The sequence below is a fragment of the Diadema antillarum genome, unplaced genomic scaffold, assembly GCF_040938485.1.
Source record: "Diadema antillarum isolate AM-2024a unplaced genomic scaffold, OU_Dant_1.0 seq00000080_RagTag, whole genome shotgun sequence".
Lineage (NCBI taxonomy): Eukaryota > Metazoa > Echinodermata > Echinoidea > Diadematoida > Diadematidae > Diadema > Diadema antillarum.
The window spans coordinates 52,596-65,626 of record NW_027271173.1 but is presented as its reverse complement, the minus strand read 5'-3'; the positions used below and the strand labels follow the sequence as shown (position 1 = coordinate 65,626).

The following is a 13,031-nucleotide window of genomic DNA, read 5'->3' as shown; positions in this document are numbered from 1 at the left end:
TTTTTTTTGATGAATTCCAGAATACCCTTTGATTACAAATCTGTCCCACGACTGAGTAAGGGGAATACCCAATACATGTACATATTGACATTCGCATAGAATATGGGATGTTCTTCCTTTTTCACTGAAAGGGATATATTTACATCATCAGAAACCTACACACACACAAACACACAAGCATACACACACAAACTGATGAAGTCTCTACAAAGAAAGGAGAGAGAGAGAAAAAAAATCAGTCAAGAATACTATTCTGACTCTGCCCATTGCTGTTTTGCCTTTGGGGTTCCCAAAGAAGGGTTCTCTTTACATACTTTAGGACTGATGCAGAGGGCCTACATGAAATCTGTTAAACACGAATGAGTAAAACCTGCTGAGAATCTGACACACAGATTTCTCATGCATTCTCTTTAACCCACTGAGGACGGACTGATTTTGCTGTAACACACATTTCCCATAGACACCTGCCTGAGTATACTCGGGACTAGTCTTCAACGGGTTAAAAACAAGAGCAATAGTAGAGATAAAGCCACTTGTGAAATACATCTTGTGAGGGCTTGCAGGACGGGAGCTCACTTGACAGTTCTTATAAAATATGATTATTCCATACTTTCCTCCTGTGTTTGTTTAAACCAAACTTTCTGGCCTACATGTATTTTCTTACAATTTACTCTTGATCTATTCTGAAATAGTAAAGGGAAAATGCGAGACAATGTCTAAATCCACCAAAATATTAAAGTGTATTTGTACACCAAAAAATTCAATTACTCCAAACTTTCCTCAAACAGCTTGAGGAGAGACATAATTTGTTGTTGTTGTGTTTTTTTTTAAGTGACAGTTTCACTCCCACAGTTTCAGAAAAATTGTAAGTGACCGCCCAGCTCAAAATCCACACAGAAGCCGGCCGGAATGAAGTTTCACTTTTCTATGCAGTTTCCAAGAAGAAGCTCTATTAAGCTTTCAAAAGATACATAATTTCTTAAAATTGGACCCTCCTAACCCATTCAAAAACTGATTGAAATAAGTGAGAGTTGAAAGGGATAATCTCATTCCTAGAAAAAGGGGGGAAAAAAAGGATTTAAAAATTGGGGTTACTCATGCATACTGTGAATGAACAAAATGAATGAAAAAAAAACATGGTCCAGAAAAAAATGCTAATATCTTGATTTGGTTTTATTCTAAGCCTCCTAATTTGGACAGTAGGAAGAAAAAAAGATTAGTCTGTCAGGTTAAAATCATAAAATTTGAGCTGGTCAACCCAAATGACATATTTTGGTCCATTACAGAGAATGCTGAATTGCAAGTTTTTGTGGGTCTTGAGGTGGGCGGCCACATATTGACCGATTCTGTGAGGCGGTTTGTGTATTATCGGCATGGGCAGCGCCATTACTGCGGTGTCCCGGCCGACCCCCCCTCCCTCTCCCCCACCCCTCTCACGTGCAAGGAATGAAAAACTGATGCATGGTTGTTTACATAGCCAATAGGCGTCTCATACTGAGTGAGCGAACGCTTGCTTAATGCGCGAACCTTTGTTACAAGTGCGCGTACTCCTGCTACTAAGTGCGCGATAAACATGTTGCCCCGGGGTGGGGGAAAGGAGGGGGGGTCGGCTGGGACACCGCAATTTGAGCTAATGGCTGCGCCCAGTGCCACAAATTGTCTACTGCCCTCAACGAACCCGAATCAGTCAAAACCCCTTTCAAACTGGCAAAAGAGAATGAAAGGGGTGTACGATGAGTCTTCATGTCACTGTCATAATGCTTGTGTTGTCAGACATAATGCTGCTTTTGGCATTTTCACTGAAACAGACAGAAATTACGTCATGCACATCTAGAGTATGATCTGCTTGATCAGAATCTGAGCTCAAAAGTAGGGAAAAGCTGAAAAGCTCATTGACTGCACTATCCCACTGTCAAGAAAATGCACCTATAATATATACATAATGCATTTCTTGTTCAAAAAAAGCTACGGATGGTAACTATGAACTTTGACCTCTGACACTTGTGTGTGAAGCAGAGCAGAGTAAAAGCTCGATTTTGTTCTTCCAAAACACCTTTCAAGAAAGGCAAGGCAGTCACAGACTTCAGACGTTGACAGCACTTAGTTTGAAGTCCAGTTCACCTCAAAGTATACTATTAACATTTGGTTCACTTGAGAGCATCAGACTCGAAATTCAAGGGCCCAGTATATATTGCGTGGAATTGTATTGTACTGCCCAGTGTTGTACAGAGCTCTGAAACAGAAACCGCTTTGTCTTTTACTGCATCAAAAGCAAGCATCCCAGGGCAGTACATTACTGGTCATTGTGTAAAACTTCCGCTGGGAAAAAAACACCCAAAAACACATCCATTTTCATATCTCCAGGCACCTTGGTGATGATGCTTATATCAGTCAAAAGTACAAAATAACTAGAGAAGCACTCTGAGAGCGCAAACCTCTGCAAATTAAAGCAGCTCATTTCCACCACTGATCTTGTTCTTCCATATGAGAGATCAGTGATTTCCACCCATATATATGTGTGCTGAAAGTCCCCTGATTTCCCAATATAGAAGCCTTTTGTTATGTCTTCAACTTCCAGCTGCGCAGCGCGCCTCACCTTAGCAGAAACTAGAGCACGCACTCTAGTGCGCGTATGAAAACCTCAAAAATGCACAGCTTGAACTCCAAAGTTCATTGACCCTACCTGCCAAAATATTGAAAATCCTTCATAAAATCCACAAAAATTGCCAGATCAAATTTAATCATCTGTTACTTGTGTCATTCTCAACCTTTCCTATAAGTTTCATCCTAATCCGTTCAGAACTTTTTGAGTTATTTAGCACACAGACAAACAGACAAACAAATAAACAAACGCCGAAGAAAACATAACCTCTTCCCTTGGCGGAGGTAAAAATGATAAAAGGGGAAGATGAGAGGGAATCACTGCATGCTTTCTTTATAGATGGTTACCAAGAATTGGTGAAATAGTGTGAAAGACAAGATTTCTAAATAATGCCATCGTGCTGATGAAAAATGGAGTCAGTTGGCTGAAATTAGTAAATGTCTCGGACGTATCGCTTCACACTTTTGTTTCCTCTTTTTCCTGTTGTGTCCATACTTAAATGCCACAAAAAGACACTAGAATTACCCCTCAGCTGTGTCACAAACACTACGTGGATTTTGCGCATGATTTGTTTGATAAAGTATTCCGAAAGCTAGCAGGGGCATCACATTTTAGATTCCCATCGCATTCTCAGAATCACAGCAGGAAGCGTGGAGAGCCCGGGACTTGCTTTGAGAAAACATGAACACAAACAAACATTTCCCTTTTTTTCAAAAATGATATGGATAAATGGACCAGATTACCCAAGTACTTCTAAGTGGGATATATTTGGTTTGGTTCTCTTGGGAATAAGTGGTATCGGCCATGTTTTTTTTTTCTTTGTCTAATATTCATGATATGTAATTCACTGAACCATGTTAACAAGAACAGAAATAGTAATAGGATTTGAACCAAGCCACTCAATACAAATCACAGCCATTTTCAAAGGAAATATGTTTTTGTTGTGTTTTTTTTTCACAAAAAATGGTGAATGCAAAAAGAGTCAAACGATGTAACCCCTACTAGTTCCCTCATCCCATCTCATCCATTTATTATTATTATCTTCTTCTTTTTTTTTTGGGGGGGGGGGGAAGGGGTGAAACATGAAAACAGTTGTGGACTTTTCTGTCAGCTTCTTGAGTAAATGCATAAGAGCTCATTCCTGACAAACATATGATTATGATGGTAAAGTGTTCAAAAAGGGATTGAACATCCAATGTATGTACAAGTGGTAGTCATGCCAGGAGATCCTCAAGATTTTTATTTAAAAAAAAAAGAGAAATGCCTGTAGATGGTATTCAATATTCAAATTAGCCTTACGTATTGGACAAATTAGTGAAATATCAGTTATTACATTCTACAGCTAAGAACATCATAAAATTCTTACTCCGGTTTACGCCAAACTTTCTACACAAGTCTTTCAGTGGCTGCAATATTAAAAAAAAAAGCATTTTTGCATACACATTTTTGTTATAACACACACTGCATAGTTTGATGGGTCGCCTTGATAAATTGATATTTCAAGCTAAAATGAGCCTGTTTCTAGCTTAGCCTTCAAAATAACTTAATGATTGGCTGATACTTTATAGAACCCTTTCACAACTATTTACCCAAAATAGCCTAACACAAAAGCTCATCAAATATCATGGCACAAGACAGAAAATGTTATCGATCTTGCTGAAAACAAATACATGGCAATATGAACAGCAGCAAGGACCTTTTAACACATCATGACGTAGGTTTCAAAGTGGCACAAAACATGAGCTTGTACCAGTAGCAATTTACTCTCACTTACGGCAGGCTTTGCTGGAGAGAAAGAAAAAATGACTTCATATAAAAGTTTATTGAAAGTACAAGACTTACTACCTTGCACGCTGTTATGTTCTCGTCAGTATTTCATTGTGCAATCACCAGCAGTCCGAAGCCAATGTCCCATCCACGGACATATATGCAGAAAATGCCTCAATCATGAGCAGCGAGTATCGTCTGCCGTCCAGTAAAAGTGTTGAGACTCTACAAGGCTCCCCCAACATCTATATTGCCCATATGACCTTCTGTCAATTTCCTAACAGTTTATCCTTGTTGACATTTTCGATACCCTTGGTTTTGTTTTTCTTTCTTTTCTTTAAAGCGACATGCATGTGATGTCAAGGGATGCGTGCATAATTCAATGTGCTGTTTGACTTCCCTGTCTGACCAAGGAGGCTCTATGTTTGTGCGGGCCTTTGCTTATCAGATGGTGAGTAAACTCATGATGCAAGTGTCAATTGGATTCAATGACATAAAAAGACATAAATCTGGTGGCAGGGGAATTCCCTGAAATGGCCCACCTGATCTGTGCACAATACAATATATATGCGTGAAGTTGAATAATAGACAGAATTGGAGAAAAAAAAATGTGACGTGGTATTCAAACTCAAAGGGGTATTGTACTCCCCTTTTGGGTTAAATAGCTTGTGAGATGCACATGGAATTTGTACAGTGGGATTTTTTTAAAGATTAACTCCCAACCCCCACCCCTCAAATACAAGGGGGAGGGGGTTAAAAACAGTTCATTCTTCCAAACGCATTCTTCGTCTAGCAAGCTCTGTGCATTGTGACATATTGAGTAGGAAGAATTTGTCTTCTTTCTTTCTTTCTTTCTTTTGGTCTCTGAAGAAGGCACCTCAACCTTGCAGATTGTCTGCTCAATAGTGCACAACCATGCAGCAATTTAAGTGGATCAAGGTCCTCACTATATCAACAAATTCATTGTCACACACACACAGAAGAAAGACATATTTTACCACATTAATACCATGTTCCATCCCCCATGGGTAGTTCCACCTTTTTCGATATCATGTTAACTGCAGGCACTTTGTTACAGGAGCAGCTGGGGCACCCACGTTCTCTGTGCACTACCAAATCTAGCAGGTTCACACCCCTCCAAGGGGCCACACACCACAATTCTTTTTGTGTGGGTAAACAATGTGGCATTCCTCTACCCAACCCCTGAATGTCTGCATCCTTCTAATGAATCATCTATTCATTATCTCTATTTTTTTCAAAAACTTTGATAGCATCATAACTTACCTACCTGTATCCTGCCAAGGTCAGTTGCCCCCTTAAAGATATTTCACATTTTAAAGCATTTTTTATGGGACATACACTGCACGCTGTTAGAAATGATAATATACACAATGTGAGAAAAATAGTATCAAAGTCAAACATGAACTGATTTCATTTCACATTTAAGACATCAATTGAACTGCAAGTTAACATAGATCATACATGCTCTAAATATGACAATTACAATCATAACTCAAAACTCATTCCCTATAATTATACTCTATAAAAAAAGAAACCAAAAATACATCAATGTTGGGAGTTTTTTCTTCAAACAGGGCTAAAACGTGTAAAATTAGCTTTCACCAATGTCATTTTTTCAGCAGACCAGCGACTTCTGACCACCGCCTATAAGATTTATGTAGATTTGAAATGCACAAGATTTGATGGTGTCAAAAGTATGTCACATTTCAATCATGATACAAATATTCATATGTCAACAATGGGCGAAGGCAACTGGTGAGTGAAAAGTTGTACAACCCTCAGCTGTAAAAACTGCGAGAAATGGTCACTTATACAGTAGAAATACCCTATTGTGTACAATGTGGACACTTCCACTGTCCTCTAGGGGAAAATGAGTGTAATGTAGCCTGTAAACCACTTTTTATTTGTAGTTCCACTGTCTGGCGGTCTGCCGACATCCTGCGTCCAACAAATGAATTCTGCTCCGCTCTGACGATGCTCAAGAGAACAAAGCAGTGTGCTGACCTTCATATCTAACAGCACGATTTCATCTGTATCAGATGCAGGCATCCCCATTTATTATTTCTATTCTTTCCATCAAGCAAATGAGCTGGGAACTATTGAGAATAAATATTTCACAGCATCAGCAGAATCAGTTGGAAATCCAATACTTTTACTGACAACCACTATGATACTGTCTAGCTTGGTTTGGGACATTATGTATACATATATGTCCTTCATGTTTATAACACAAAATTATCAACCATGTACTGTTCTATCGAGAGTTCCATCATACATTGATCTACAAGGGATAAATCTCTATTGTGAGTTCTCCTTGGAAATTTTTACACCTAGCAATATAGTGTGTACTTCACCTCCTTTCATTTATTTCCATTTCCAACAATCGGTTTCACACGATCATTAACACAGCATAATTGCACGAACACAAATTATTTCAAACATTCACATAAACTTGTGAATTGTTATGTAATAGGGCAACAAACTTTAGACAGAGTCATAAAAAAACAAATTAATGCTGTATCAAATAATGGATAATCTAACAGGCATTTGGAAACGGGGGGGGGGGGGGGGGGGGGGGGACTGCTACAAAGCACAGATGGTTACAGTACCCCTCAGAAAAAAAAAAAGATAGAACACAAATAACAGCAACCTTCGCTGCTCATGGAGAAAAAAAAAAGAATATATAACCCTGTCTGTGTATGGTGTGGGATAGTCAGACTGAAGACAAGAGAGAGAAAAAAAAAAGGTCACCAATATCAAACTGACAAGAAACCTTTCTTGCAAACATACACAAGTACAGCTCCATGGATTCAGGAAAAATTGACTGTCTGGAATACAAATGAGCCACGCCGTATGTACCTGTACATGTAGTGGCGATTGAGGACTAACGTCCCATGCGCATTGCTCATCGCCAGCAAATTAGCATCTCAAACAGTAATCACCTGAAACAGATGCAGATAATGCTGCACTTGGCCAATTCAGGCTTTAGAGCCTGTTTCAAAAGCTTGCAGTACATCACATTTATATCCATGCACCATAACAAACTCAAATAATGATTATGTAATTATATATACTGCAATCATTTTATGTCAAATAAATTGTAATGATTGTATTATATTTGATACTGAATCAAAATCCAGAAATTAATTCAATCAAAATCAAACTGAATCATCAGATTCCAAAAAATTGTCTTCTTTACATATTGCACAACAATTGCAAAGGTCATTACTACCACAGGAACTTGAAAACATGATATTATTTCCATATCTTTTCCACTCGAGTTCACGTGAATTAGAAATTAAATAGACAACATTATCACGCTAGCAACTGTCAGTTGTCAAAACTTCTTTGATCAACAAATAGACAGGGATGAGTATCATTCGTTGATAAGAGTTGTTATCATCTTTGTAGTATTGTCATCAAAGTGGGTGATTATTTACATTACCCTATCTATTGCTGATAAACATATTATATATAAATTTATGCATATAATACATATACATACAAGTATATATTTCTGAATATATGAATTATGAATATACACATGTATATTTCGGGATACAAGACAAACACACACACACACACACACACACACACACATATCTACATACATTTATCTGTAATAGATATGCTTATGTAAATAATAGTCCACTTTGGCGACATAATATAGATAACAACCCTTGTCAACAAATTGGTCATTGAATCAAATACCGCCTGCAAACTTTTGTACCGGTCTTATACTACTTGGCTACATCATTCAAGAAAGAGTCAGTGACTTCACCTGTATATTTACCCTGGACGATGTTACTGTGTACAGAGTCAATGATATTTGAAATTGGTGACTCCATCTGACAGGGTTAAGGCAGCATAATGTATGTCTCCCAAGTGTCTCTGCCCAACATGTTCATGGGTCCAGGGCAATCAAAACTCATATGTGGCAACTACAATTATGTGGGCATTAGTCAACTAAATGACCATGGTACAATGGTAAGAGAGAGTGCAGTGATTTGTATGTCCCTTGCCTTGAATCTTCAATCCATCAACACATGTACTGTGAGCAAAGTGTTGCCGCAGCACTGCCAGATACTGTAAACAAGAATTACAGCAAAAACAGAAAAGAACAAACTTTAAAAAATGAGTAAAAAAGAGAAATATTCAAGATGTACAAGACTGCTCACTTAAATTTCAGGGGCATTGCTCATTACCATTATGTTTGACAAGTTCAGAAAAAAAAACGACAAAAATATATGTACTCTCTTACTCTGAATGAAGAAATTATATATCTCACATATGGTAGAAACATGCAAATGAATTGCTCTGCAAATGGCAGGACCAAATCCACTTCAGTACTCGGAAAGGACCATCACATCATAGCTGCATGTGACTTTGGAGCTAACTTCCATCCTAAGGCATTTAATGAGCATCATGCACAGTGTTAGTTACTGGTGCATGTTCCCTAGGCTACAATTTGCCTCAAAACACAGAGGATGAAAACAAGGAAGTAGATGAGGTATGTTCAAGGTCAGTGGTTACGTTTACACCTTGGCATGGAATATGTCGTCCGCTGACAAGCAAAGAAATTGCGCCAACTTTCCCGGACACTGCCCGTGAAACATCTCACGCACAGTTCTCGGAAATGTTCTATGGAATAGATTCCACACTGATTATCATATTCAAGGCATGGCCAATATTTATGTCCAAAACTTTTATTTAGGAATACTTGTTGAGTCAATGATTTTTTTCCCCCTCACTGACATACAGACACAAATATGTTGGGGTAAGACCTCTGTACTCAATATCAAAGGTAATGTTTACCTTTGGGAGCAGTGATTTCAAAAATGTTCAAGATATCACTTTTGATGCATTTGTGTAGGTCAGCTGTATAACAAAACATCCTACCGTATAAAAATTTTGCAATAAAACCTAAAGGAGATATCACTTTTTTTCTCAATAAACCATAACTGTAGACGGTTTAGACAAGAAACGTTTTTATTTTACCTTTTGTTCGCATTTCTATATTTAACAATACTTAACATTGACTAAACTGATTCCAATTTTTACATTGGTTGTTTCTATCCCTAACTCACATTTTAGAACTATTTTGAAGCACTAAAGCTGGGCGTTTGTTTCATCTGCAAATGGTAAATAACGCCTTTAAGCAAAGTAAATCAATGTGAGGGCCCAATCCCCCATCCTGCAACCATTACCTTTACACCAAAACAAAAAAAAGAAGAAATTAAATCACCTTATTAATGGTCATGGGGAATTTAACAATCTGACTCATAGCATGTAGTTTTCATTACTAATAAAACCCTACATCATTTCCAATAGATACCCCTAAATGATTGCCTGTAATAGGAAATAGCACCTATATGTGCTTACGAATTCCCTTTCCTGGTACAAGTGTATATATATATGGCTATCAATGATAAGTATAAAAAAGTTATGAAAGTGTTAAAAAAAATCTCAACACCAAAGTGAAACTGGTGTAAGGATTAGCATTGGTCGTTCCTAAAGCTCTGCTCCAATTGTAAAGGTGTATTCTTGGCTGTCCTTTCCATTTCTCATGTGGCAAGCAGACAAACAAGTCTGTTAAGCATCATACATCACTTTCCCTCCAAACCCGACTAGCAATATGTATAGTATATGCCATACAACTAATACCCACAGCATGACCAGGAACTCACAAGGAAATAAAAGCACACAATTTTTTTTGCTTGTTATATGTACCACTCCGTAATGTCTTGATTCCACAGAATTTAAAACATGTGAACTTTGTGTTACTCAGCAGAGCGTGAAAAAGTACATGCGCAAAAATATCAACCTTTACAGCACATACTTTGCATTAACATGTGACTGGCATTTACATTTGTAGCATAAGCTGCGACAAATACCGCACAGTAATTAGTTTTACTGCACAAAGTCAGCGACAGTGACAGATACAAGGCTTTGCCCCATTAACCAGAGTGCCTGGTTAAGAGGTAACAAATTATTTTGTCTTCCTTGAAAATATTTACTCAGATCCCACCCATTTCACGGGAATAACCCATCACCTGACACCCAATTACATTATGAGTGGTAATTTCTCGGTGATTGCCGTCATTTGAGCACTCTTTTATACTCTCACAGCTCAAATTATATAAGCTTGTGCAGACTCTAAAAAAATATAATAATGATGATCAAATGAAACCTTGAACCTATCAGGGTTTTTTCCCCCCCTCTTTCTGTCTCTCTTCCCAGGATTGATGCTTGTTAGTATTGACATTCACTCTGCAGAGGTCACAAGACTGATAACAAACACTTTTTTTCACATTTTTGATCAATCACAATTAGATGTGTTAGTGATTCAGGAAGTTCTTGGCATAAAATCCAAGTTGCATTGATAGGACTGATCGATGAGCAGACAAAAAAAAGAAAGAAAAAAAGATGGGGTACTGGTACAAAGTGTTATGATACAGCCATGATGAACCTTTAAGTTAGGGCTAAACCATTGGAATTATTTGATTAAATTGCTGAATGATTAAAACTATGACAGTTCTGTCAATTCTTGATGAAGTAGATCAGAAACATCAAAACAAATTTACAAATGCTTTCTTGGGAATTATCATTATCACCATTATCACTCTCATTACTATCTTATTATCATCATGATTATTATCATTATCAGTAGTAGCAGTAGTAGTAGCAGTACAACTAGTAATAATAGTTGTAACTTAAGATACACTTGCTTTGTGGTTCACCATGTAATGATACACAATACAAGTTGCAACTTGTATTGTGTCAAATCAGTCAAATGAAATACTCCAAGTGCACAACTTTTTTTTTTATTCTGATCTATTATTATATTTTATTTCTATCACTAATAACACTTTTGTCTTAGACTTGAATGTGATTCAAATATTTATGATGATCCAAGTATTTTTTTTTTAGATATGGCTTGATCAAAATGGATCTGCATGATGATTATATCATTTCTTTTGTTTTTTTCACCAAAAGCTACTTATGTAGAAGACTTATTCAAAACCTCTATCAATGAGTTTGTCTGATGTGACTCCCTACAATAAAGTCTACCTGTAAAATGGTATGGAAACGACATTAAACTTTTCAAGCAACTGTCGTTTTAAACAATCCCTATAAATAAGCATTGCACATTTTCCTTTGTGAAAAGAAAATGTGTACAGTGCAGAACTGTACCTTCAGATTGAACACTGACTACAGTAGCTGAAGGGAATACACTCGGGAATTCAAGAGTGAGAATCTCACCTCTGAGGTGTTGTCCCACCTACCTGCTTCTATGTTGTTCAAGTAAATGTGTGTCATAGATTCTTTACAGATTTCCATGTTATTTGGTGAATTCTTTATCTAGAAGAAGATTGAGGATATTTCAGCACACCTACAGCTGTAACTCTTAAGGGTTTGGCTGGGGTTCCCCTCCCCCCCCCCCAAAAAAATGCATTTTACTTTCCGATCTAACTCCATTAACATCAACATATATATAGCCGTGCATTTACACTTTTCTAATTTTAAGGGGACATTTACCCTAAACATAAATGTGGATTCAGAAATAGCACAAATGTTAAATGAATACATCAGTGAAGTTTGAAAAAAGTAGACAATCTGTTCAAAAGTTGTGATTTTTTTTCCCAAGTTTTGGATAAATGCATATATACAGTTATTACTGGATAAAAAAGCTACAGCAGTCCATGATGTCACAGTAGGGGTTCCATGCAAAGAAAATATAAAGTTAATTCCACAAAATGTCATTTTTCATGAAAAGTACATATTCCCTTGATGTATTACTGACTAACTGTATGTTCAGGTCAACACTATTCCCTTGCCTATTTATACTGAAGGAGGAAATCACAAGCTCTTTTATTGTGCTAGAAAAATGAAAACATATCAAATTCCTAATATCTTTCCCCTACTGTGACATCACACATTTTTGTAACCTTCATACCAAGCGATGACAGGATACAGATTTAACCAAGGGTTTTTTTAAAATAATTATTATCACTACTTTTGAACACAATGTCCAAATTTCACTGACGGGTTCCACTAATATTTCAGCATTCACTGCACCAACATATATTTGTGGTGATTTCCCCTCTAAGGTTTGGTCTTATACAATTTTATTTGTATAACTCTACAGTATATGGAGACTATGGAACTTCAAACATTTGCTTTTAAACAATACGAATTATTCGGACTCTGTTTCTTGACCTTTATGTAAAGAAACTGTTCTCTCTGACTTCATAAAAGCATTATTGCTAGTTGTTCACTTTCCATATTTCCTTCTTCTCGTTCAGATTCAAAATTTGATTAAAAGGCTTTGCTTAAAATGAAAGTGAACCACATTCAGCAATGTTTTTTGATGACCTGCATACATAGATATAAGAAAATATTTGTTTTCATTTTCTGTTTTCTGATTACTTTCTTCTCAAGCTCTTCAGAATGTTAAAGTAGATTTAAGCAGCAAACAACTGCTCTTTTCCCATGAATCTGGAACAATATCACCTGAAAGTAAAATTTGTCCTGAGCACTCAAACAACCATGTCACCTTACCAGCATGCCAAAGATATTGATGAAAATAAATCCAGATTGTTTGAGCCGAGGTTGAGTTGAGGGTAGTGTGGATATAACA

General features: G+C 37.1%; 1 long non-coding RNA gene across 1 annotated transcript in view; it reads right to left on the bottom strand.

Moving 5' to 3' along the window:
- The window catches only part of LOC139726182 (uncharacterized), a 72,876-nt gene that overhangs the window by 25,323 nt on the left and 34,522 nt on the right, over positions 1–13,031 (bottom strand). The window lies entirely within an intron of this gene.